Source organism: Rattus norvegicus, chromosome 1, assembly GCF_021556685.1.
Source record: "Rattus norvegicus strain SHRSP/BbbUtx chromosome 1, alternate assembly SHRSP_T2T, whole genome shotgun sequence".
Lineage (NCBI taxonomy): Eukaryota > Metazoa > Chordata > Mammalia > Rodentia > Muridae > Rattus > Rattus norvegicus.
In genome coordinates, this window is record NC_141534.1 from 234,938,446 (window position 1) to 234,965,694 (window position 27,249).

The 27,249-nt window shown below is 41.9% G+C and overlaps 1 protein-coding gene and 1 pseudogene across 3 annotated transcripts in view; both read right to left on the minus strand.

The window, feature by feature from the left end:
* The window catches only part of Pip5k1b (phosphatidylinositol-4-phosphate 5-kinase type 1 beta), a 283,946-nt gene that overhangs the window by 210,217 nt on the left and 46,480 nt on the right, over nt 1-27,249 (minus strand). The gene's annotated exons all lie outside the window — the stretch shown is intronic.
* On the minus strand, nt 11,488-12,347 carry LOC148007885 (dynein light chain Tctex-type 3 pseudogene; annotated as a pseudogene).

Sequence of the window (27,249 nt, forward strand, 5' to 3'; positions counted from 1 at the left end):
GTAATTTAAATGGTTATGTCAAATAGGAAAGGTACACGGGGTGGATGTTAAGAGTTCAGTTTGGGTAGGCTTGAGGAAGTATAGATATACATCTGGCCACTTTGAACTAATAGTAATATTTTTTTTTCAGCTGAAGAAGGTAAGATACAGAGGTCAGTGACATGCAGCATTGCACAGCTTGTTAGTGGTGGGAACCACGTCTCCTGTTTCCTCATCTATATGTTTTTCCACTTGATCTCAAACAGGTTGTAATCAAAGTTCTTACTAAACATAGATCCTGAAGATAAAATAATGTTAAGCATTCATACCTGTTACAGAACTAATCTACACAATACCACATCCCATTAAATCCTTCCTTGAAACAGCATCATGGGGTAGGTATTATTATTGATGCCAGTTTGCAGGGAAAACCAGAGATTTAGTAGCACCCATAGAGAACCAGGCCTTGGTGGGTACAAGGCCTTTCTTTGCATGCTCTCTGCTCTCTTTAAGTGCAATGACACTTCAGAACTCAGAGAAATCATTCGTGTATTGGCAGTGTAAAGGCAGTGGTATGAGACAGGATTTGAAGGCCAGGTAGAATTTTAATGGATGACACTTTATAGAGAAGTAGGAGGTGACAGCAGCATGGCGAGCTTGATTAGTAGATGCAGGACCTGGAGAAAAATAATGGGGAAAGAAGGAGTCTGAAGATGGAGCTGTGAATGCCTGGCAGGCAGATCTGTATTTAACATGGGAAGCAGTAGGGGCTGCTCAGATTCTCACAAGAATGGCAGGCCGAGAGCCATGCATTAGGACCTGCAGATGTTTCAAACCAGGAGGAACCAACCACTGCTTTTAGATATCTGTGGCTCCCACTCACTTTCAGCATTTCAAAGCAACACATTCTACTTACTGCAGTTTACTAAATACTGATCTGTAAGTTATATGTTACAAAATAGTATTGATATTGTTAGAGAGGGACAGTTGTCAAAAAAAAAAAAAAAACCCAAGAGGTCCAATTGCCAGTATATGGAAGAACAAAGGCCTGAACCCATTCAAATCACGATCTCAATTTAAGAACATGCTGCTCTTGGTGAATTTCACGCAAACTGTGGGAAAAATTGGTCTGAGACAGAAGGATGCTCTGAAATCAAAGCTGAGGATAGCAGGAGGTGTATTTAGGAGACACTTTTCTACCCAGGATGAAGAGGGAGAAGTCACAAGTGACCAAGATCTGTCAGGGTGGGTGTCTGCAAGAATAATTCATTAAAACAGCAGGGGGAAGAAAGAGAAAGAGAGGGAGGGAGGGAAGGAGAGAGAGAGAGAGAGAGAGAGAGAGAGAGAGAGAGAGAGAGAGAGAGAGCAGACTTTAATACACCTATGCTATTTGTTTTTGCCTGAACATACCAGTTAAAGGTTCCAACTTGTTTTCATTCCATGCCTCCCCACAGTTCACTCTACCAAACTTCCATGATAATCCTTTTTGAAAAATTGAATCTTTGCTTTCTTATTCAGGATCCTTGGATTTTGTCTGTTCTTTTGAAAAAGGCTAAGATCATTCAAATGGTTCACTGTTTCTCTGAAGAGTCTCTGCCTCCTGCCGATCTCTAAACCCCTCCCCAACCCAGACCTCCCAACCCCTAAGTCCTCACCCTGCAGTTCCTCTAGATACTGCCCAGAACTCTTTTGGATGACTTCCTCTAGTGAACATCCACACTGCTCTGTCCCTTGCACAATTACCCAAGTGCCACTGACTGAGACACTCTCTCTGACATTCAAAAAAACAAAAAACAAAAAACAAAAAACAAAACAAAACAAAACAAAAAAAAAGAAAGAAAAGAAAATCAGTAGGACTTTCAAGTACTCCGCCTGCATTTTCAGGCCTCTTACCCTGTTTTTATCTCCTCTGGGAGTACCACATGATCCTCCTATTTCACTCGAAACTCTATTCCTATGTCTATGTTTTCTTGCCTGTTCCCCATCTAAAAATATAAGTTCCTTATGAACAAAACCAGATGTGTTCTGGGCTGTATGCCCAGTATCAAGAGCATGGCCTGCCACAGACTATTCAGTGTTTGTTGAACCATTGTGTGAATGAATGATAAAGAATGGACGAACTAATGTGAGTCTGTCCAAGAGGGAAGCAAGGACTGTCATTTGGAAAGCTAGCCCAACAGGCTTTTCTAGATTGATTCTAGGTACTTCTTACTTTAGAGGTGTTTTTCTAATACCAGGAATATCATTCTTAGCTATACTGCCCTTCAGCCCACACAGGTAAGTTATTTGAATGAATCATTATGTAATGGACCGGAGCCCTGTGGGTCCATCTCTTCAACCTTCTGCTGACACACACTAGACAGAATTAAAATTCTCAGTACTGAAGATTCTAAGCAGAGTTTAGTATATCGAGTTACCGCTTCCTCTCAAAGCAATCAAGAACAAATTAGAGAAAATCAAAGCCATAAAATGCAATCCAAACTGTTGCAAATGAATTGTGCCAGAGGCAGGATCCAAGGGACCAAGCCCCAGTCAAATAGCCCTTCTGGTTTTACTATGAATTAAATATCACATGTGTGCAGTTAAGATCCATGCTCATTTCTACACCATAAACTAGACATGTCCAGTAAACTTAATCAAGATTAATATTAGATTTTTAAAAAAGTAATGGATGGATTTTCATTCCTGTGGCATTTTTCACTGTTAAGCCTTCCAGTGTACAGCAATGCAAATTTCCACCTCTCAATCTATATAAAATAAATGGGGAATGTAAGCACATGTACGTTTATGTGCACAATCTGAGATGGGGGTAGCAGATATCTCAACATCTCACATTAACCGGCATCACTAATCTAAAGCAAAAGAAAATTGTAATCTGAAAATACAGGAGCTTAGTGTTAACTGGTCAAACAATTTAGAGAAAAAAATGTCAGTATAAAGATATATGTACTTCCAGAAGAGGAGGAATTGGCCACTCCACCCTTATATGGGAAACGTAAGAGAAGTAAGTGGTGAGTTCTACTAAAAAACATACGAATTTTCCTGATTCACCGTTTAATAATCCCAAGTACAAAGCCCGCCAAGATATCCACAGATGAATGGATACATAGCTTACCTAATGGCATTCTTTACTCAAAAGGTGTTTGAGTCACAGCATGATCCTGGGTGAAAGAATTTAAGCCCAGTACATGCCCTATTGTATTTGTTTTGTTTTGAAACAGGGTTTTCTATGTAGTCTTGACTGGCTTGGAACTCACTATGCCGACATACAAGCCTCAAACTTACAGAGATCTGCCTGACTGCCTGTGCCTCCCAAGTGGCAGGATTAAAGGCCTGTGTCACCAAGTCCAGTATGGTTATGTTCTCATGGTGTTCAGAATAACCCAAATCAGTCAAAATAGTATCAAATACTCGAAATTTACATTTCACTATGTATGGAATTGGATCTCCAAATGTCCTCATGGCAAGAAACACATGGATGGAATGGTATGTAGAGGCAAGAAGAACAGGACAGGAATATGACGACACACTTCTTGGGAAGCAAGATACTTTGTGCAAACATTAACCTCAGCTCTAACTCCAAACTTTCGGAATGCTGTTTCCATCCCAGCAAAGCAGTATGGGTGAAAGATCAGCTTTCTGTCCTTGATAGTAGGCGGGAAGCAAACGGAAACAGCCCGGAAGCTACATTTACCTGAGGCCTCAAGCACCCAGGCTCCAGTGACCTCAAAAAGCCCTGAAGATTTACTGGGACCATTTATAGAACACCGAAAGAGCTATGAGCTGGTCTTGGCTCTTTTCCTCCAGTGCTTCATAGATGGCTCCCTCTGAGAAAGCAGGAAGGAAGGCAGCTTACTGTCTTTTACTGTCTCCACTGCAAGCTTCCTGTATTGTGTTTAAGCCAGGGTGGCTGTGTTGCCTTGGTGGTACCCCACAGTACAACTCGAAATGGAGCAATTAAACTAGAATCTAAAGAACACATGGGGACTGTCTAAGCATGGGTGAGAATGGATATAACTGTATATAGTGTCATAAGTCTAATCCCCCAAAATGTATATCATGTTGAAAGGGAATTATTTGTCTCACAAATTTATCAGCCACTCCACATTATTGGGGAGTCTATGAAGTATACCTTCAAAAGACTAACTCTAACATACCAACTATTAAAGTAACAGCAACAAGGGGATATGGACATTCAGGCCCTTCTCAACTTACATTTTAATAATACCTAAAAGCCATATCCACATAGAAAATGTTCAAGGCTGGAAAGATAGAGGCTTCTACCTACAAATGCCTTCTACCTATAAATGGTCCCAGCAAAGGTAGAGTTCATGCCTTCAGCCAGGTTCATATAAACAGATGTGAATAGTAGGTTTTTTTTAATTTTTTTTAATACAGAATATCAGGAAAGAAGTTAAAAGGTTTTAAATACTTTTAAATTCCTACTCTTTGATTTTTTTCTTTTCTTTTTCTTTTTCTTTTTTTATCTTTAAGACAGAATAGAAAATGGGGTTGGAGCAACTTGTTCTCACAGATTTCAACACTGTAAGAGCACTAGCTTTGGTACCTTCTTTTTGGCTTTGAACTCTTCCTAGGTCATAATCCAAGATTATAATATTATTTTCTATATGTATAGGCTTCTTTCTTCCTGTGTACTATCCCTTGCGAGATTCAATACAATTGCCAAGAAGAGGAAAAACACAATCACTTTCAAACAATGTATAAATAAGAACGGCAGGTAGATTTTATGTAAAATATAAAGTTAGTAAAACAAAAATGTTCAAAAGTCTGGTTACATGTATATACTTGGGCCTTCCAGATCACGGGCATTCTTGGGAGAGGTAGGGAAGCCTTTTAAGGTTGATACTGAGGTTTTAAGTCACTGGGGATAGTACCCATGAAGGGGATGTGAACCACCAATCTCTTGTTTCATCAACAGGATTCTTCTCACATGTACTCCCACTAAGGTACACTTCTTCCAAATACAAGATGGCTGAATTATTATGGCCAGATGATTTGGGTTTATGACTATAAACACAAACAAGCCTTTCCTCTTTTGAAGTTGACTGCCTCAGGACTTTCGCTAGGGAAACTGATTAACACACGGGTGCTTAGAAATTTTCTATACAATCTCCACAAATTAGCACTCAGTAGGACTATAATCAAAGAAAGGACCAAACCCGGAATCAGACTATTATACTTCCAGCAAATACTTTAGGATATACTTTTCTCATCTGGGAAATGGGGACACAAACCCTTTGTGTAGGATCAAATAACAGGGTGTCAATTATAGGTTTGCAGACAGTAAAGGCCCTATACAAACAGGTTTCTCTTTGTTAACATACTCTGTGCCTTGATCACGGAGGGATACTGCCCCATTCTTTCACTACCCAGAGGACTCCTGCTTTCTCTTCTCGGTCTGATCTATGGAAGGAAGTCTCTCTTCATCTTCTTCCCCTAGACTGTAGCAATTTTAAAGCCGGGACTTTTCTGTGGCTTAGGTGTGAATCAAAGGATTCATGTAACGGTCAGGTCAAGAGTCTCTAAGAAGGAAAAAATGGCAAACCCATGCCTTTACAATCACCATTCTGTGCCTGAGTGTCGCAGGAAGGATGGGTGGTACAGGGCTGAGGCTGTCCATCACACAGGATGTGGCTGGATCATGAATGCTGTTCCCCACAGCCAGCCATTTGCTAATCCCCTGCAGCAATGCAGCCTTCTCTGGTAGCGCTGAACTTTTCAATTGGGACTAATCCCAGAGGCTTATTCTGATCTATTCACTTAAAGCCCTGCTTTGAATTACTGCCTGTCACATCACTGTCCTCAGCAGACGACACATTGCACAGGGATACACACTTTCGGCCGTGCCTGACAAACAAGTTGAACTCAGCCTTTCAGAAGGAGTGGAGAAGTGGGGGGTAAAGGGGGGAGGAGGAAGAAGAGGAGGAGGAGAGAAAGAAGCTGGAGATTCCAATGTTATAGCTGATGTTGCTAGAGGCAAGTCTTTGTCTTCAAGTAGCTGAAACCAAGATATATTCTGAGGAAAATGGAAAACATTCTAAGGAACTCTGAAGCTAATGTCCCAACCTAAAGCTTCCTAAGCTTGGAGAAGGCCGATTCTTAAGGATTCCTAACCTAGGAGTTCTTTTGGCTGAGAGGATAACACAGCTTCCTATCCAAGAGAGTAAGGTTTTTTTTTCTTTTTACTGAGAAAGAGGAGAGCCTGGGGTTTATGGTTGCCTTTGTACACGGCTATCTTCTGAGCTAAGCATAACACCACATGCACTATAAAGCCACTGGTGGTTCTCAACCTGTCTAATGCTGAGACCCTTTAATACAGCTCCTATGTGGTAACTCCCAGCCATAAAATTATTCCATTGCTAGTTCATAGCTATAATTTTGCTAGTGTTATGAAACATAATGTGAATCTGTATGCAGGATATCTGATATGCAGCTCCAAAGAGGTCAAGACCCACAGGTTGAGAACCACTGAACTAGCTGCTCTGATGCCTTCTTCTCATACAAAATTGTTAAATTGAATACAACTGAAATTTAGTTAGACAAGGTTTTGAAACCCACAGCTCAATCTGTTAGCAGGAAATGGTGTTTTATGACCTATGGAGTCCAGTCACCCACATTTCCTACTTCTTAGGAAATAGGGATTTTGTTTCACCTTCCTTTCAATTCTTTTTCATTAATTACATTTTATTTTGTGTTCAGGCACGTGTGTGCCATGGTGTAGGAGTGAAGGTCAAAGCCACGTAGCAGGAACTGTTTTTTTCCTTCCACCCATGGGCTCTGAATGCCAAACTTACACCTTAAAGCTTGGCGGCAGTCGCCTTTACCCACAGAGGCATCTAGATGGCCCTGTGCTCTTCTTTTGAAAACTTTTGGCCTAAAATGCAGCTGCTTTTTACAGCACCGTGCTATTGTCACTGTGAGCATAACGTTGCAGCTTAGACCTAGAGGGAATGTGTCCCAGGTATCTTTGTAAGTACTTCGGGAACTTTCCTCAGTCCATCGCAAGGATCATTAACTTCCTGTGCGGATCAGTTAAAGTAGACTTAGAGAGGTTGGTTCCATGAGCTTCCTCAGACGAGTAGGCAGCCAAGCACTGAGCACGAGGGCAGAGTGAGAAGCATTCTTGGCTCTCAACCTCATAAATACCTAGATTCTTCAAACCTGCTAACTCCCTGGGTCTCAAATTAATAAAAAAAGTATTAGCAGACTTGTTGTGTCCAACAAACCAATTCATCAGTAAAAGATGAGGAGCTCATGTAACTGTATGAGCCAAGAGATATTAATGAGGTTACAAGATGAAGGAATTAATAATCCCCATTCATCCCAAAGCAGTCATAAGACCCATGCAGAGAAATAGTTGTGAGAAGTCCCTACACAAATGCTTGTCAGCAAGGAAATCAATGTCCAGAGGGAGCAAATGTTTTCTTGTTTAAACAATAAATTTATTTTTTTTCCTTTCTTTTTTTCGGAGCTGGGGACCGAACCCAGGGCCCTGCACTTGCTAGGCAAGCGCTCTACCACTGAGCTAATTCCCCAACCCAATAAATTAATTTTTATTCTATACACATTGGTGTTCTGCCCGCATGTATGTCTGTTTGAGAGTGTCAGATCCTCTGAAACAGGAATTATGGACAGTTGTGAGCTGTTGTGGGTGCTGAGAATCGAACCCACGGCCTCTGGAGAAGCAACCAGTGCTCTTAATCACTGAGGCATCTCCCAAGCCCTGCAAAAGATTTCTTTAAAGTCAGAAGTGCAACTATCCTCAGAGCTAGGATGTTTTAGATCCTTTAGGATTTCCCACAATGTTCTGGCTTTTCTTTCACTTTCAACATGCACTCCTACAGTGTTTGCTAAGGTTCTTGTGCCGTTAATGCTCAAATCTGTATGCTTAGAGAAGGCTTCTCAGCCTCTAGACTCTATCACCAGTGCCTAGACAGCCCTACTGTGTGTGCCACAGCTTCCTCGAGCTCATCTTGTCAAGTAATGAGCTCATACCTCCCTACCCCGAACTTACTTTTCTTGAAAACAAACTGTGTCAGTTTCTCAAGACAACTAAGTCAGAAAAATACCCCTTGCTCTCCTTCCTTCTCATCTTGACGCCCGTAGGTCAGACCTTGTGGGAGGGCAGGAACTGCCTGTCTACACACATCCTCACTGAGGAAGATCAGCTACCATGAGGTTGGAGACTTTGCCCACATCACTGCAGTCCCTGGACACTAGAAAATAGTCAAGCGAGTTCACACAGGAGCCCGGGAAGGCTTCTGAGCATTTTTCAGGGAGAGCCAGACATAGAGAAGAGTTCCCTGTGCATCCCATGAGTGTTGTTTGTCACATGAACAAAGGACAGAGGTCTCTTGTCAATACTGCAGAAATGCTGAAGGAACGAGGGCTGTGGTTTGGCTCTGGGTGTGGGTTGGAGGTTGGGGGCACCTGCTGGCAGTGAGAGAAGACTCCACTGGAAACCAGAGAGGACAGGGATGGAGATTAGACGGAGCTGCGAAACGGGTTACATTAGAATCACTTTAACAAACCCAGAACTCCATCTGTGTTCCAGGTAGACAACTTTTCCTACTTTCTTATGGATCCACAGGAAAACGAACAGCAGAGAATTGCATGGAGTGTAACAAGGGACAGGGTTTCCTTCAGCTCATTCTTGTTTGAGAAGTGACTGGTGGTTAAGAGAGATAAGGATGAGGCCACGTCAAGTGACCCAGAATGGAAGGAGATGGATCCAGGGCACAAGTAACCAACCAGTTGGGAATATTTATTTGGAGCCTAATATACTTGGACTTTAACATTCTCCAAGTCTGGGCGGGGTTTCTTTCTCTTGAATCGTAACCCGTACTACTTTCAGAGTGATGATCCTGTCTCATCGTTCCCTCGAGGACAACATAAATATGCCTCCCGTTCTTTGGCAAAAGTGAAGGGAAAATACAATTAGTGCCCAGCTTCTAGACCTGGCTGTAAGCTAGAAAGGGGACACAGCAGATGTGGCAGTAAAAACCTGTCTTGTTCCTCAAACTTAAATTGCTCTTAGAAAATGTAAAATCAAGAGACTCGATTAACCTTAACCATATGTCAAAGAAACTCTCTGAAATGAGAAATTCAGGAGGACTGAGGACATCTTCTTTAAAAAAAAAAAAAAAGACAGGGTCTGACCATTTAGCAAGCTGGCCTCAAACTTGACATCTTTTTGCTACCCCAATAAGATAGAGTCTTTCAATGGACTCAGAGCTTGCTGTCCCTCTCCCTAGTCCCGGTTATGTTGGCTAGCCAGCAATCCCTAGTGATTCTGGTCCTCCTGTCTCTTCCTGTCCCCCTCAGCATCAACGCCCAGTGCTCTGGTGACTGGTGTATGCAGTGATATCAGACTTCAGTATGGGCGCTGGGGAACTGAACTCATGTCCTTAGGCCTGTGCAACAGGAACTCCTACTCACTGAGCCATCTCCCAACCCCTAATATCACCACAGTTTAATGTATTCAGGAATGCACATCAGATGACTTTCTGTCATCACGAAGTGATCCAATTTCTTTTTAAAGTCAATTTTATTGACAAATTTACTAGCAGTAAACACATTCTTTTTAAGAACACAGTTCACTGAGTTTTTTTTCTTCCAAGTGTGTAGTCAGGTAACTATGGCCATAATCAGTGACGGAATTTTAGCAAAATGCTCTGGGCACCTCTCAAGATGATCACGCAGATGTTTCTATTTTAGTCCATTTAATATGCAGAAAGACTTCCCTGCTATCAAGCCAAGCTTTCATGCCTGTAATAGAATTAACTTGGCTGTAGTTATTCAGTGCCTAGATTCTATTTGATGGTATACCGTTGAAAGGTTCTCCATCAATATTCATAAGAAAGATTGATCTGCAGTGCACATGTCCACGCAGACCGATCTTGTCAATTTCTGGTGTTAGGACCATATTGACATATCAACAACACTTGAAAGTCTTTTTCAGTGTAGTCAGAAAATGGTGAGATGGAGATCATGCCTGGTACCATAAATCTGATGAAGACGTAGGCCTAGTACTAGAAATCTAAGAACCCATGGTTTGGGAGCTCACAGATCCAAGGGTGAACCTATTTTTTTCTTTTTCTTTCTTTCCTTTTAGTATTAGCAGACTTAGTTTCATACTTCCCTACACATTTGTATCTTTGTACACCAGTCGAAGGAACACTAATCTAGACCACTGACTAGTGCAGCTCTCAGCTCCCAGCAAAGAAGGGTACATGAGTGGACAGTGCTTAACCCGGAAAATCACAACTATTCAAAGGGCAGAGAGGAGGTGTCTGTGGAGTGCTCAGCCACAAGCCGGACATCTATATCACATGCCCATCTCTCAAGGCCCAAGGACCACTAAGGAAGAGGGGGTAGAAAGACTGTCACAGACAGAGGTGGGGAGGACAGGAGTCAAACAGTATCTTCTAGAGATGACACTGCACTCAGGCTGTGGCTGCCTGCACATGACCTGCACAGTACCCATTAACATTTCAACATGGAACACGTAGGGGCTCCAGTAGAGAACCTCTATCCTTGCCTGAAGAACTGTTGACAGTTGATGGCTTCTAAGAAAGGAGAGTTGGTTTTCTCTAAGGGTGTAACCCTGGTAAGTCAACTGAGTTTACCAGTGGAGAGCTCTGCACCTATGGGCTTACAGGTATGGTGAACTGGACTAGGTGGGCACACGAAGTTGGGAGGGGTCAGGGAGTAAGAGTGGACCTGGGAGGAGTTAGAGTGGTGGTGAATATGATCAAAATATAATGTATGCATGCATGAAATTCTCAAAGGTATTAATAAAAGGTGAAATAGTGACAAGACCATTCATGGATTTTTGCAGACAGGTTCTCCCTGTGTCTCAAAGCCTGCTTTGATATGCTGTATCACTGCTCTCCTTGACGTCAGCATTGGAGGTATTTATTGAACCATCTGAATCTTACCTTTCGAGTACATCCAACACTGAAGTTTTTGATAGCTGTCTCATTTCCCTGGGGGCCACTGGTGAGTCTCCTCTGTCTTCTGGGAGTCATTCCATAAAGTAAATGTTTCTAGAAATTTTGACCACTAACCATCTCTACCGTGGACTTGTAGTATCTTTGGTTGCTTCCTTGCTTCCAGGAGGCCAAGAACCTGGACCTTGGACATGCTGCTCTGCTCACTAAGTTACATTCCTAAGCTACCTCTCCCATTTTTAAAAATTAATTTTTTAAGGATAGCATACGAAATAATGGCTTCGTCACAGCATCTTCATGCGCATGTGCTGTGATGGTCTGTTCTCAACTGTCTCCAACTCCAATCCTCCCTGGTATTCCCCCGCCCCAGGCTGGTTCATTGCATTTCTGTTCCCAGCCAGTCCATCCTTCTGCAATGTCCTCCTTTTAAAAAGTTTCTCATCTTGTTCAATTTTACTCTGATGCAAAGGGTAGTTTTGGTGCTTTTCAGTGAAATCCTCTTCCAACCTCTGCTTACACATTTGCTGATGGCTTTGATGCATGCTGCACATTTGATATCGCGCACATTACTAAGTCACCATTACTCTTTTTAGAAAGGATACACTCTCAAGTTAATGGGCTTACAGGACAATAGTGACTGCCACTTTAAAGATGAAATTCATGATGCGGTTGTCCCATTTTACACCACAGTTCCATCAGATGTAGTATCCCCAAAACACGGACAGGCCAGACTGGCCACGTGAAGCCCATATGCACTCCTGGACCACTGCACAGGTAACAATGTATTTATGAACTTTCCCCAACTTTTCCAAAGGTGCTGGGGATTGCTCCACAATGCTTGGTCCACGGGCTCTGATTATAGTCCTCTCCTCCTTAGACTCCACCAGCATACTTTGACTATATTTTGGGCTTCATCAGCATTGAAGCTGACCTTGCTGCAGGGTTGGTGGTACCCTTCTGTGGTGATTTTCACTGTAGATACTTATTAACAGTACAAAATTTATAAACACACAAAAAATAACAGATGACAATTACCAATAATCTCATCCCTTAGAAATAACTTCCCATGGTATTTCTTAGAAACACTGCATGTTTATACACACACACTCACACACACTCACACACACACACTCTCACACACACTCTCACACACACTCACAGAGACACACACACTCTCACACACACTCACACACACACTCTCACACACACTCACACACACTCTCACACACACACACACACACTCACACACACTCACACACACACTCACACACACTCACACACACTCTCACACACTCACACACACTCACACTCTCACAAACACACTCACACACACACACTCACACACTGCTCACTAACTGACCATTTTCATATCATCTGCTGTGAACACCTACCCATACCAACATAGGTTTATGCCTTCAATTCCAATGTACGTGAAGCATGACTATATCATGGACTTATTACAACATTTACATAAATACAAACCTCACTGTTCCTCCTTTACTCACCACGAGACTACAAATACACACTTTGTCATCATAGTATACCATACTTTTTTCTGCACGGCCTCTCTCTATATATATCACACAATAAATAAAAGAGCCACACTATAATTATGTGTTGATGAAAACTTAAGGTATTCCCAACATACACTATAATGACCATCATCACACACCCCCTGACTAATCCAATTATTTTCTCGAACTAAGTTTCTTAGTTCAGAATGTCTACATTGGAGACACGCACTGCACAGCTTGGTGAAAGACCTTGAGGAGGCCATAGCAGCAACATCCCATAGATGATCTGGGAGCAGTCATTCACTGCCTTCACTTCAACCTCAGTACTCCCACTGTTCTGAGAGTTAAATGACAAAACAACCCCACACACCCCTAAAAAAGTAGGTTGTTGGTTTTTTTTGTTTGTTTGTTTGTTTTTGTTTTTGTTAGCTTGTTCTTCTATTGTGCATCGGAATTACTACAGCCAATTTTTCTGATGTGCTGGTTGTTCCTTCTCAGTAAGTGCACAAATCACTTTACAGGACTGCTTACTGTCTATCTATACACACGACAGCCAGCGTAAACTACATTTGGTTCATAAAATCGTAGGTCCTGTTTTGTTGCAGAATTGTAAGACAAAACAAACAGCAACAAATCATGCCTTCTACTTTTTTTTTTTTTTGGTCCTTTTTTTTTTCGGAGCTGGGGACCGAACCCAGGGCCTTGCGCTTCCTAGGTAAGCGCTCTACCACTGAGCTACCCCAGCCCCGGGATGCTCGCCTTCTACTTTTAAAGGCAGCTCTGGTGCCACTGCTCAGAGTTTTACTTTAAATTTATCCAACCCGGATAAAGGAGAAGAACAGTTTTTCTCCATGTGGCACCAGTAAAGACACAGGTCGAGTAGGTTTTGTCACAGCACAGAATTGAGAATGGCACAGTCCCACTTGCAGCTCCTCATTACAGTGCAAGCATCTGATCCACATTTCCTGGTAACACAGTCTCATCCCCAGCTGCTCCAGGGAACGGAGCACTACACGGACGCCAAAGATAAGCTCTGTTTCGCCACAATGCCAACATCTGTACTGCTAGAAGTATTAAAAACCAGAAGCAGCTTCGCTCGGAGCTTTCATTTTAAAACATGCCTTTTGTTATGAACAATTGTGACTGATTTCCTTTTAGAGTGGCACGTGATGAATGCTCACTTTTTCATTTTTTTTTTTTTTTAGCCAGTTAAGAACAAATGACCTGCAAGTGAATTCAAGATAATGAGCAGTGACTGTAACATTCCATTAAAGCATTTTTGGTTGAAATGCTTAAAAACAATGCCCAGAATGCATATCCCAAAGGCAGTGAATTAGAATGGGCTTTCTCAGCTTTTAAGAAGCTTAGTCTTGTTTTGAGAATGCATGCATTATATTTTAAATCTTCAGCATTTTTAATAAAAATTACTAAAGAAATCCTGTTTACATTTTTCAAATATAAGAAACAAAACTTTCTAGCTGTTTTCATGTTTTTAGTTCAGAGATGTGACTAGGACCATAGACTAGAGAAGAGGTTAGAAGATCCAACTTTGTCTACTGTAACCTACACAAACGTCTTTGGCTCTGTCAACACTCTTACCTTTTGTTTTGAGGCACTGTTGCTGAATGTATCCATCTTTATAACCTTTGGTAGAGCAAACAAGTAACAATATGATCTTGGATGGTTATCCCTGTCCAGTGACAGAAGCTTTTATACTCGGAAGCTTTTATATTCCTAAAGCTAATGAGAGGATACCCAACTAGAGGTCTAAAGTCCAGTGCCCCCAAAACTTTATTATTACACAAATAGAGCTGCTGGACAAGACAAAGCTTTGTCTCCCAACTCAGTCATTACACAACAGGTCCCTAAACACAATGATGTAAAACTATTGTGTACATAATAATTACAATAGTTTAGAGTTTTTAATCCTAGCACTAAGGAGGTAGAGGCAAGCAGACCTCTGTCTCCATCTCTCTGTCTCTCTCTGTCTCTGTCTCTCTCTGTCTCTGTCTCTGATTCTCTCTTGGTTTCTCTCTTTCTGTGTATCTGTCTGTGTTTTTCTCTGTCTCTGTCTTTCTGTCTGTCTCTTGCTCTCCCCATAGTGAGTTTCAAGCTAGACAGAGTTATTATTTAGCGAGAACCCATCTAAAATCGAAACTAAACAAAAATCAGCTTAGTGCAAGATGATATTGAAAATGGAAAGGTGTCTTGCGTAATTAATAAAAGTGTGAGTTCACCCACAGTGGTGGGCTTACCTAACTAAACATTCCCAGAAACATGCCACAATTTGGCCTGCCGCAAGCAACGAGCAAAGGAACACCACAGAGACCATTTCTTGTTGACATGAAAAATAAGCCTTCAAGTATCTTCCGAAAGCAGCGAGAACCTTAAAGAGAATTACAAGGAAGCCATGCCTCACATGCGGAAGTGAAGGACGGGACAAAGGCAAAGCTCACAAACAAGTAATTGGATGTTAAAAATTCCCCCAAAAAGGAGATGTTTGTAAAAGGAGACCATAGGAAAAAGGCAGAGGCCTTTTTGGCACCAGTATTCCCAGAAAAAAGCCAGGCCTGTGGTGAACAGTGCCTGGCTGACAGAGGGTGGTGAGAAAAGAGGATGCAGGGAGTCAGCATCACCTGAGAGATGTCCACCAGTTCTCCAATGCTTCACCCACCTTCAATCCCACTCCCCACGTCCCTAAGACGTCACTGAATGCTACATACAGGATCAGGGTTTACCAATGCTCAGGAAGAAATCATACTGGCTTTCCACAGTCATTACAGCCAATGGCTCCATTTTGAGTATACATGGATAAAAATAATATTTGTCTTCTTTAGGCTCTAATGGTTCCGTGGCAACAGATTGACCAAGGTCTCATCAACTTTGAAAAATTGGTGACATAAAGTTTATAAATCTACAAAGCTTCATTTTGTACCTTAAAAACAAAACAACCACCACCACCAACAAACCATTAACAATTTCCCCAGCCAACACACAGTATTATGTCAACACTCACTAGCCTGGGCAGGGCAAACTTCCCCTATTTTTTGTCAACCTTGCATAATATGATTAGGATGCTCCCTGTCAACAATACCTGCTAACATGCACTGCCTGTTCTTATGTTAGGCCCTGTCTGAAACATTTCACTCAGGATAACTCATCTAAATTCACCTCTCCATCTCTCTATGCCTCACTGTCTCTGTGTCTCTGTGTCTGTCTCTCTCTGTCTCTCTGTCTCTCTGTCTCTCTCTCTCTCTCTCTCTCTCTGTGTGTGTGTGTGTGTGTGTGTGTGTGTGTGTGTGTGTGTGTTTCTCTCCCCATACCTATTTTATTAATCAGGGAACGAGTCAATGGTCTGTCCCCCCAACAGGCTTGGGTCACAATGGCACACCGTGAGTCCTCTGCTGCTTTGGATTCCACATCCATGAACTCAATCCATTACAGAGAGAAAAAACAAATCTGGGTCCACACTCAATAGCTTCCGTCTTTTTCCTGTTTCCCAGACAATGTAGCACGATTGTCTACACAGCATTCCCACTGAATTAGGTATCGTGTTTAGCCCAGAGATGGCTTCAAATACACAGGAGGATGGGAGTGCTGCACCTGCGTAAGCCTTGCTATCTTATGATCAGGATCTTGACCACCACAGATTTTGGTGTCCTCTGGGGATTCAGGAAACGACCCCCAAAGACACAATCCCAGGCCGTGTCCACAGTTTTTGCAGTACAGGATCCTTTTGCATGCACCTCTGTTCCTCTACCCAGAGTGCTAGATTGGCCAAGGAAGCCATTAGCTTTGTTTCTTGTTTGGCCATCACTTGCTGATCTTCAAGACTTGGCTCAGGCAGGGCTTAACCTCCAACATCCATCCATGGTACTTCAGCCTACCCTAGAGTCAGATATTCCTTCTTCTGTGTTCCTGTTCCCACGTATGTCTGGTCACGCAGGACCCAAGGATTGTGAATCTGTGTGTGAGTCTGCTCTCTACTGAGCTACGAGCCTTCTGGGAATGCCAGGCCTGTAGGGTAAGGCTTGGTGGTGGTAATTTGCACAACTCCAGGGGACCCTGGTTTGCAGAAAGGAGCGATGTATCCTCACTCCTGAGTTGCAGAATGTGACAACTTTAGAGTGCTCATTGCCTTCCAAAGGTCCTGGAACTGAGTATGTAGTCATAAGCATTTCTAGGTGACTGACTGGCTCATAAGAAATCTCAATAAATGGGACACAGAGCTTGGGCACTGAGCCTCCCCAACTCACTTCTTACCCTCCAAATTACTTCACAAGGGGAAGTTTATGTGGCAACATAAATGTATGTATGTATGTATGTATGTATGTATGTATGTATGTATGCATGTATGCATGTATGTATGTATGGGTCCTGTTGCCCAGTAGAACATTCAGGAAATCTCTGCTTTAGCTCCTCAGCTTCTTGTGTGTTTCTCTAGGTGGCAACAATGAATTCTGAGATTTCTCTCTAGGTCATTGATAATTGCATAATTAATCTGCAAATGGATGTGACATTTCTACCAGAGATGTAAATAATTAAAGCAAGAACCAGATATAAAAATCTACTCAAAAGTGTGGACTAAAATGCAAATGAATACAGTCCAATTTTTTTCTATTTTAGTGAGCACATTCACAGGGACATTGTGATTTTATGATCAGAAAAACGGCACTGTGAAACTTTCAACCACCTGCTCAGCAGAGGGGGAAAAATAACCAAATATTTAAGGTATCTTAGATTAGAAATTTTAAAAAAATTAAGACAAGGCAGCCCATCCCTGCGCCTTTAGAAGGACACGGGTTCTGTCTTTGCATGGGAACAGACCTTTGCATACGGGAAAACAGACCTGACTCTAAGGAAAAACGTGCTACCAGCCTCGAGAAACAGCAAGAAGGCTGGAGAGATGGCTCCGCAGTGAAGAGCACTGACTGGCCTTGCGGAGAACCCAAGTCCTCTCCCAGTTCCCCCCTCCTCTCCCCACTACCAGGTTCACACCTGCCTGTAGCTCTGTAGCTCCAGGATGCCCTGGCTTTGAACTTCATATAGATACACACAAATACACATAATTTAAAGTAAGTCTTAAAAAAAAACAAAACAAGAAATATCTAGAGATTAAGCAGGCTCCACTGAAGAGAAATTCTTTAGTCGTCCTAAGACACTGTGTTCTAACTGCTTTCGGCCACTCTAGTTCACTAACTTCGAGTGAGAAAAAATAAAAACCAAAATAATAACAACAACAAACAAAAACAAAAACAAAACCGGAGGGACAAAAATCAGCAGCTCTGAAATGGCTGGCTTGGACAGAATGGCAACATGACAGGTGGGAACACTGGACTGACCCTCGATTATTTGGTGTACCTGATTCAACTGCAAAGCGCCTTTAAGTGGAACGAGGGGACAGGAGAGTCAGTAATACAGGTAGTGATACAGGTGCCGGAAGTCTCAACCAGTTATGGCTGGCTTTGAAAAGAAATGGAAGCCAGGAAGTTCCAGGACTTCTTTCTAGAATCTACAAATGCATGAAAATAGACAAGATTCTTCCCAGAGCCTCCAGAAGAAAGGGAGGGCAGTAGCATTCTTAAATTTATATAAGTGAGACCAATATGGGGCCTCTGATATTCAGAATTAATCGACAATATGTTTGTATTGTTCTAAGCCTTTCACAGCTGTCAACTTGATGCCCATCCAGACTGGTGTATGGCTAGAAGGACTTCTTTTAACTGCTAACTGATATAGTGGGGCACAGCCCACTGTGGGCAGTGCTATCCCTAGGTAGCTGAACCTGAACTGTAGAAGAAAGATAGCCAAGAAAGCAAGCCAGGAAGCAGCCTCCGTTGGTTCCTGCTTTGAGCTGCTGCCCTGGCTTTTCCTTGAAGATGGGCTGTGATCTGTAAGCTGAATAAATGCTTTCTTTACTGAGTTGGCTTTGCTCAATGTTTCATCACAGCCTCAGAAAGCCAGAATAGGACAGAGCCACGACATAGCAGGAATAAGAAACAAATACAGGACATTTCACTGGAAAAAACAAACACCTTATTCCTGTGATCTCTAGTCTAGTCATTCCTTCTTTAATCATAACTCTTTATACCTGTCCACAGAAATGACTCGAAATGCATTGGCGAATACTTCTGAATGTTTGTACATACAAAATTTGTAACAGTTTACGAGGGCCATCCTAGCATGGGGAAGAATATCTAATTCAAATTACACCACAGTCAGATCAGAGGTCTTGAGCCCCACCCCACTCTGGGTCTCAGCTCGTTCAGGGTAGGACCAACACAAGAAGCCATCCATCTCCCATCATCTTTCAATTCCTTATGCTCCTAGTAACTAAGACCAACTGCTACCCATTATCTGTAAAACACCTCAACGGGCACAGTAGAGGGTAGTGATTGTTGGAATGGCCTAGATGAGTCTTTTGGCATTTTCTCATCTGATTGGATCATATCTGTGAGCTCCTCTGAGCTAGGTAAGCAGTCTGTCAATCAGTCCTGGGAGCAAAGCAGACGGCTTGCCATATTCATGGAGTGAATGAACACTCTAGACTGAGAGGTAAACACCACGAACCTTAGCTAACTGGTAAGCTGCAATTGCAAGGAAGATTCTGGGAGAGCAAGGTCACCTCCAGAGTATGTCCATGGTTCCTGGACTGCCTCTAAGTGCGCCACCAGCCAAGACTTGTGAATATGGGTTCGCTTTCTGCAAAGCTCCAGCCTGGCAGTTAAGGAAAAATTCTTTAGACACTGGTGGTGCATAGATCCCACTTTCCAATCCCTACCTCACTGCCTATCATCAGCCCAGTCTCGCTTTGCTTTTGCCTGCTTATTTTTCTATAACAGTGATTACCATTCAACAATACTGCATGTTGATTCGAAGTTATGGAACAAATTTTCTCCCGAATAAAAACTATTCAACCATTTTACTGTATATTTGATTGTGAACCGGGGAGTTCTGTTTCTTGGTTCCAGGCTGGAATATATGGTTAAAACATTTTTTTCTTTTCTTTCTTTCTTTCTTTTTTTCTTTTTAGGAAGCACAGTCTGGCTTTAACCTGGTTAATGAAACCTACTGACTTGTGAAAGGCCCTGAGTGAAATGGTCACTTAGTATCGCTTTCTCTCAACTGTAGCCTTGCAGCTGAGCCTTCCTTAAAGAAAGTTGTGGGCAAAGTGGAATCACAGGAGCTGCACCGAGAAGCTGGCATCCTAGTGGATGTAAGTGCTCTGTGTGCCCAGATTGATCGACAGCGCTATACTTGGTCCTGATTCTGGGAATTAAGCCCTGGAAGAGCTTCCAAATCTCCCAATGTCTTAACAAAGAAAACGAAACAATGCAGCTCCTCGCCCACCCTGCCTGACCCTTGAAACATCCTTTTCTTCGTTTTTACCGAAGCCTTAGCTGATATTATTGCTGCCCAACAATAACGTTAATGTACAATACACAAGTAATTCAAAGTTTTGTGGTATTCATGGTTTTTTAAAGCATAAGGGGATATGAAATCTTTATACTTTAACTCCACGTATTAAAATATCATTTCAGGTAGTTAAAAAAGAGAACAGGGAACTACACAGTTTCTATTACACTTTTAAATTTTGCTGTGTAAGTTATACTTGCTGTGTATCTCATCTCAGGTACTGTGAAAATACTGTTCTGTGGAACACTTGGCTATATTTATCTATATTTATGCATTTGACAGCATGCCCTTTAAATGGTCTGCTTAGAACACTTACATCTTATTATTTCGTGCCTCTTTCTTCTTTCTGCTTTTCTTCTGTTTTGTTTATGGCCCTATTTTGGGTTAATATACCTTTCAGCAGTGTCCATTTTATTGATTTGAGTGAGTGAATGTGTGTGTGTGTGTATGTGTGTGTCTGTCTGTCTTTCTGTCTGTCTCTGTGTGTGTATCTGTGTGTATGTCTCTCTGTGTGTGTGTGTCTGTCTGTCTGTCTGTCTCTGTGTATGTCTGTGTGTGTGAGTCTGTGTCTGTGTGTATGTCTCTCTGTCTCTGTGTGTGTGTCTGTGTGTATGTCTCTCTCTCTTTGTCTCTCTCTCTCTTTCTGTGTGTCTCTCTGTGTCTGTGTGTCTCTCTGTTTCTCTCTGTTTCTCTCTCTTTCTCTGTGTCTGTCTCTCTCTGTGTGTGTGTGTGTGTCTTGTGTGTGTCTGTCTGTCTGTCTCTCTCTGTCTCTCTCTGTCTCTGTCTTTCTCTCCCTCTCTCTCTGTCTCTGTCTCTCTCTCTTTTTCTATAACTATATGTCCCATCTATAGATTTTGAATGGTTCACCTCTAGATTACAGCACAGTGTCACACTAGATGTAGATTGCTATTATTTCAGTGGGAATATAAAGGCCTTGACATGTATGTGTCTTTGCCCACCTTCTTTATGTAGTTATCACACATTGCATACACCGAAAGCCTTACCAGGTAATACTAAGTTTTTTCTCTAAACTTTACATGTATGTGAAGGACCAGATGGGATTAGTGGCCCTCTTCACATAGTCTGCACTTCTATTAGTTGGCCCTCTCTTTGGATGGTCCAAGTTCCTCCTGGCACTATTTCCTTCCAGTCTGGAAGACAGCTTTCAGCAACTTTTCTAAGTCAGCTCTACTGGCTTCTCTTAGTTTTCATTCATCTGAGAAAACCTGAAAGTTCCTGAAGAATATTTTTGTAGGATAAAGGCCTCTCTGTCTTGACAATCAAATAATGGTCTCATCATGTAAGTGTCACTTGCTGATGGTCTCCATGATTTAGACCCCCCCAGGCAGCCAAACCATTGATTGCTCTGGTTTCACGGTTTTCCTTTGTCTTTGTCTTTCAGCAGTTCGATAATGATGTGCACACTTCTCTGGGTTAAAGTTTGTTGCTTGGCACATCTTGGATCACCCGGCCCATCTCTGGGTACTCCTTATTTATAACTCCAGTGCCGTGCTTGGCTCCCTTCCTTCTGGGACTTGTCCCTTTGCAGTGCGTGATTCCATTGTTCCCTGAGCTTGGCTAACCCCCAGTCCACATCTCCTTTTCTCTTTGCTTGTAGATTGTTCCACCGACCTTGACCTCTTCCTCTGTCGTTTCCCTTTGGATCCTGAGTCTGATGGTATACATTTTCAAGTTCTTGTGTTTCATTTTAAACTTCGTTCTTGTCATGTATCTCCTAGTCATGCGCTGAGAAGCCCTCGCCCGCCATCGTTTATCTGTTTCAGTATGTCTTCCTTCGTTTGTTAAACATCTTATAATGACCGCTTTGATGTCTGAGAACCCAGCATCTGTGCTGATCTTGGTAATCAGTTCTCTTGACTGCCTTTCTCCATCTGAACTGAGGATGTCCCCGGGTCTCCACAGGCTAAGTAATTGTGCACTGTGTGCCAGACACTCGGAGTGACACCTTATGAGGCCATGAGTCTTTTTTAATCCTCGCTGAGAACGGTCCACTTTGTTTCAGCAGGTGATTGTCCTGGTGGGGCTCAGGCAGTCGGCAGATTTCTGTAGGCTGTGGTTTCAGTCAAGAGTCTTCAAAGCCTTAATGCAGACATTCTCTTCTGGGCACAATGCATTGAGGAAGAAGATTTACTCCCTCCTTTGGCAGCCTGGTGGAATATCAAAATATGGGCTCTTCCCTGCACCTCACGGCCTCTCTCCTTTCACCGTCTGTGAGGAGCTCTTCCATGCATTCCAGCCAGGCTTCATAACTGCATTCAGTGGGAGGGGCCGGAGTGAAGTGTGTTTACCTCATCTTATCTAGAACTAGAATTTCTTGACTATATTTGGATTTCGTAAAACTTGCAAATGAAATGGTAGCCGCATGCGTCCATTTGCTTCTAACATAGTTGAATGTTTTCCAGGGGCTAAACTGAATATATATATCTATATACCTATATATATGAATGATTTAAACTTTAACTAAAACTATGTAAAAAGTCAGTTTTATAGTCATTCAGTACAGCTTAGTGGATGTGGCCACAGATTACATTACTGACACAGTAATGTTGGAGTCAACTTGAAGAACATTCGCAAGAAGGCAGGAACGTAAGCAAATAACCACCTTCTCTTAGGAAAGGGTTCCTACCAACTGGAAGTCCCCGTGTCTCTCGTCAGGACAAACCAAGAGTGAGTTTAATGAAGTTATGCCACACAGCATCCTGTCTTTGCAGCAGGGCCAGGCTCTTTCTCTTTGAGTTTCCTTCCACACTACAAGTATCAATAGGGAGTCCAGGCCCCAGAAACGTGCTTTTGCCAAGCACTATAGCTAATAGTGACGAGGGGCTGCCACAGGGGGATGATCAGAACAAAGACATTGTGAGTTCCCTTTCTCTGGGTCTCCTTCCGTGTTGGTTGGCTTTCAGTTTGCAGATGACTTTCTGTAACCCAAACTGAATACCCAGAATGCACGGCAGCCACAGACATCTTAAAAATGACTATTTCCGCCTACGAATGTGTCAAGCTGACAAAATAAGAATTCAAGGTTTGGAAAACTCTTCACATTGCTTCTGATTCCAGTGCTTTTTTTTCCTTTTTCTTTTCTTTTTTTTTTTTTTAATATTTCCTCTTTGGCTTAGATAAGCAAACGGATCAACTATGAGCTTTCAGCATTCGATGGAGGAAGGCAAGCTGACCTGTATTTAAAGGTATTTATGTCAAGTATCACAGGGCCAAAGGCCATAAGAAAAACAACCCTGGAATTTAGTCTTAGGAGTAAGGCAATGTGTCCCAGCCCCTCTCCATAGCTGTCTTTGTACACAGCAGGAGGAAGCCTACACTCTTAATACCATGGGGTCAGTGCCAGGTGACTGATCAAAGAGGGCAAAGTGAAGTCTACAGGCAGCTCAGGGGACACAGCCAGCTTTTAGAGGCCACCCAGTAGCTCAGAGAAAAGGGGGATTTGTTCATGTGACCTTAAGCCTTGCAGGGGTCAGGCAGGATCACGTCAGCTTTGCTCTTTAGACTTGTGAGGGAGGCATGGGTCAATGATCATTTGAGGACTGGGTTGGGGTGGGCGGACCCTGTGAGGTCATCTGGGATTCATCCTCAGAGCTCTGGCCACCCTTCCTCTAGCCCTGCATAGAATATTTTTCACTCCAGCTTTTTCCTTCCTTCCCTTCTTCCTTCTTTCCTTTCTTCCTGCACGCTAAAAGGACAGTAAATCAATCTCTCTCTCCTCTCTCTCTCTCTCTCTCTCTCTCTCTACACACACACACACACACACACATGTATATACAGTGTGACAACAATTAGCTTAGTTATAATCTCAATATCTTCTATATTTAAATTGTTAAAATTGGTGTGTGTGTATGAGTGTGTATGTGTGTGTATGTATGTGTGTGTGTGTGCGTATATGTATGTGTGTGTGTGTGTGTGTGTGTGTGTGTGTGTCCAAAAGGAGCTGCTGAATCCTGGAGCTGGAGCTGCTGGTAGTTGTGAGTTCTTCCTGTAGAAGAGCAGGAAGCATGCTCACCAGCTGAGCCATCCATCTCTTTAGTCTGCATAGTTCCCCCATTTTGAAGGAAGTAAAATCCTAAGTTACTCATACAGCATAATTTAATTAAATCGGATTATTTTGCATGAGGGAGTCCAACAAATAAGAATAATGAATATATCTAAGGAATGACACGATTCTATTACAAATTAACATTCCCCCTTCACAGTGGCACCATGCGCATTTTTGTAAACAGCTGGTGATACCCTTATGCAGTGGTTGACTGGCTCACGAATATACTTTGACAACACCCATGCCGCTAACCCCCCAGGTGGGATCAGTATCTTACACAAACAGTAGTCCTTTAGAAAGGGCATCTTTAAAGTAGGTCACAATTAAATAAAAATTAATCTATGTTTCAAAGTGTAAGTATACGCCTCAGACATTCAACTGTACTGCACAGCTAAGGTCTTGACAATTTTGCACAGGAAGCTAAGGCTGGACACTCCATGGGTTGCTAATCTATTTTTCTAAGTTGATTATGATACACTACAGATTCCTTTTTTATAGATCTTTCGAAATCCAGCACAAAAGACTTGGAGATTTGTTGGACTCTCCCTAAAAATAGATCTGTTTAGTAGGTTGGTGGGTCGCCTTCCGGTGGGGAAAAGCACTGGGTAACTGTCACTCACCACGCTGTATCAAGTAGGTCACATGTGAGTATGTTCCTAAAAACATCTTTTTGCAGAAAAAAAAGACTGTCATTGTAAAAAGAGTAGAATAAAGCTACAACTCATGTATGACTGAAGGTAGTAAAAATATGAATGATGGAAACCGGGAGATAAAATGAACAAATTCTCTGATATTCCATTGACAGAATGTAATAGCCTCACTCTATAGCAACGACAAAGCCACTAGGTAAAAATCAAGTTCCCTTCATTCTAGAAGTAATCAAGCAACATGTATGATGAGCTAAAATTCATGCTCATAAACAAAATAAGATACTAAGCAAGCAGTGGGAAGCTAAACAGAAACGTATACGAGTGACATAAAGCCATGTGTTTTTACAGAAGGATATGAAAAAAATGATGTCATGGCATGTTCATCAAATGACAAAGGTTAAACAGAGTTTTTTCCCCAAAAGTTTTAAAATATTCTGTATCTATAAGTAATATAGCAGGGTTGGTTTTCTTTATAACTTAATGAAATGACTCTAAAGTTCTTGAAAACGAATTTTAAAGAATGCTTCTGAAGATTTGGAGAGAAAAGATGAATAGTAAGTAGTTTTGGGAACGGAAACCTATTCTGTTCCATTCTTTAAAAATTAGAGCCTGGCACGCTGAGGATGATGGGAAGCCTCTGACTCAAGCTCCTGGGAGGTGGAGCCAGAGCCTGGCACGCTGAGGATGATGGGAAGCCTCTGACTCAAGCTCCTGGGAGGTGGAGCCAGAAGGATCTGAAGTTCAAGGCCAGCCTCAGATACCTATGAGGCCGGCCTAGAGACTACATGAGACCTTGTCTCAAAAAACAAAATAAAGCCTGGAAAGGGAAGAACAATCGAAATGTAAATAAGAAATACTCAAGTTAATAAAGAAAAAAAAAACAAAATCAAAAAGTCTAGAATTCAGTGTTCAATTTACAGGGCATTTCAAATCATGCTGGGTCACTGCCCACCTATTTTGAAAAGGATCAAGTTAGAACCCGCAACTCTAAACATTTTGCCTTCTTTAATCTCTTATTTTTTCTACAATGAAAAAAAGTTGGTCAATGGTCTTCCACAAAGATAATTTTTGTTTGTTTGGCTGGTTTTTTTTTTTTCCCCAAAGACAGGGCTTCTCTAGCCCTTGGTCTTGCCGCCCCCCATCCCCCGCCCCAGTGTAGGAGAATGTCAGGGCAGGAAGGTGGGAAGGGGTGGGTGGTTGAGTGGGGGAACATGCTCATATTAGAAGGGGCAGGGGGGATGAGATAGGGGGTTTATGGACAGGAAACTGGGAAAGGGGATAACATTTGAAATGTAAATTAAAAACCCCAATTTAAAAAAAAGGAATGAAATTTAAAAAAAAAAAAAGGTTTCTCTGTGTAGCCCTGGCTGTCCCGGAACTCACTCTGTAGACCAGGCTGGCCTTGGATTCACAGAGATCTGCCTGCGTTTCCCTCTCCAATGCTGGAAGTAAAGATATGTACCACAACCACCTGGCTTAAAGAATTCTTTTCTTTTCCTATTTTTTTGACAAAAATAAAATTTTAAAGTAAACAGCATTTTCCCCATAATTTTCTACTAACATCATGAAAACTTAAACCACAAAAAGTACCCGGCAAAATTTAAGGTAATATTTACAAAGCAGCAGAATGGGAAAAAAAGGCCTGTCTAGTCACGATAAAGACCAAATTCATAGGTAAAAATAATATATCTGACAGCATTGCTTCGTAAATCTCTAGGGAAAAACAACAGTAAAAGGTGAACAAAGTAACAGGAAGGGTGCTGATAAGTACAGTCCACAGACTTCTGTGATCTCACCTCAAGAGCAAACCGCTCTCACGGATACAGACAAAATTAGCAGAAAGCAATTTGGAAAAGAAATCGCAAAAATGACCAAAAATATGTATATGTGCCCAAACCAAAAAATGTGCAATTAAGACATATTACAATAAATATTTTAAGAATCAATTATTTTGTTTAAAAAAATCAACATATCGAAGATTTTTAAAAAGTGATTACGTGTAACTTTCAGGCAAGCCGGGAACAGAATGCCCCCATCTCTGGTCTAGATCTATGTCAACGTCTTCCCAGGGATAAACTGAGCAGTGTACGAATACCATAACGTCTCATGACCCTGCTGATCCCGTAATTGCCCTTCCAGGAATCCATCCTAAGGAGATGGCCACGGGTATTAAAAGCATATTTCTGATATTTGGTTATTAAAATTATAAATGTCAAACAGTAGATTTAGAGCAGCTTTTCCTGGGGAAGACATGAGTAGAAGCAATGATCTGCAGAGTCTATGAGTCACGGTATTAGCCAATAAGCTCATTATGCTAATTACCAAGAAATAACCATTAAAAATGCTTTTGAGTCCTACTTAGAAGCAGAAAACATTCATAATATCTTAAGTGCTTCACAAAGCAGATTTTTAAAACAGCATGTCCTCGATGCTCCTATTCTAAAGAAACTTTGGAAATAAACAGGAACAGAAAGACTGAGTGATACTTTCCAAAATTTTATCTTCTTTAATAACTTATATTTTATATATTTTTCACAATGAAAAAAAATATGTATTACTTTCATGACAAGAGACATACAAGCAGGTTTTCCTTGATGGAGACCTCCCAAGAGAGGAAAGGGCTCACATATCCTTAGTCAGGAAGTACAGGT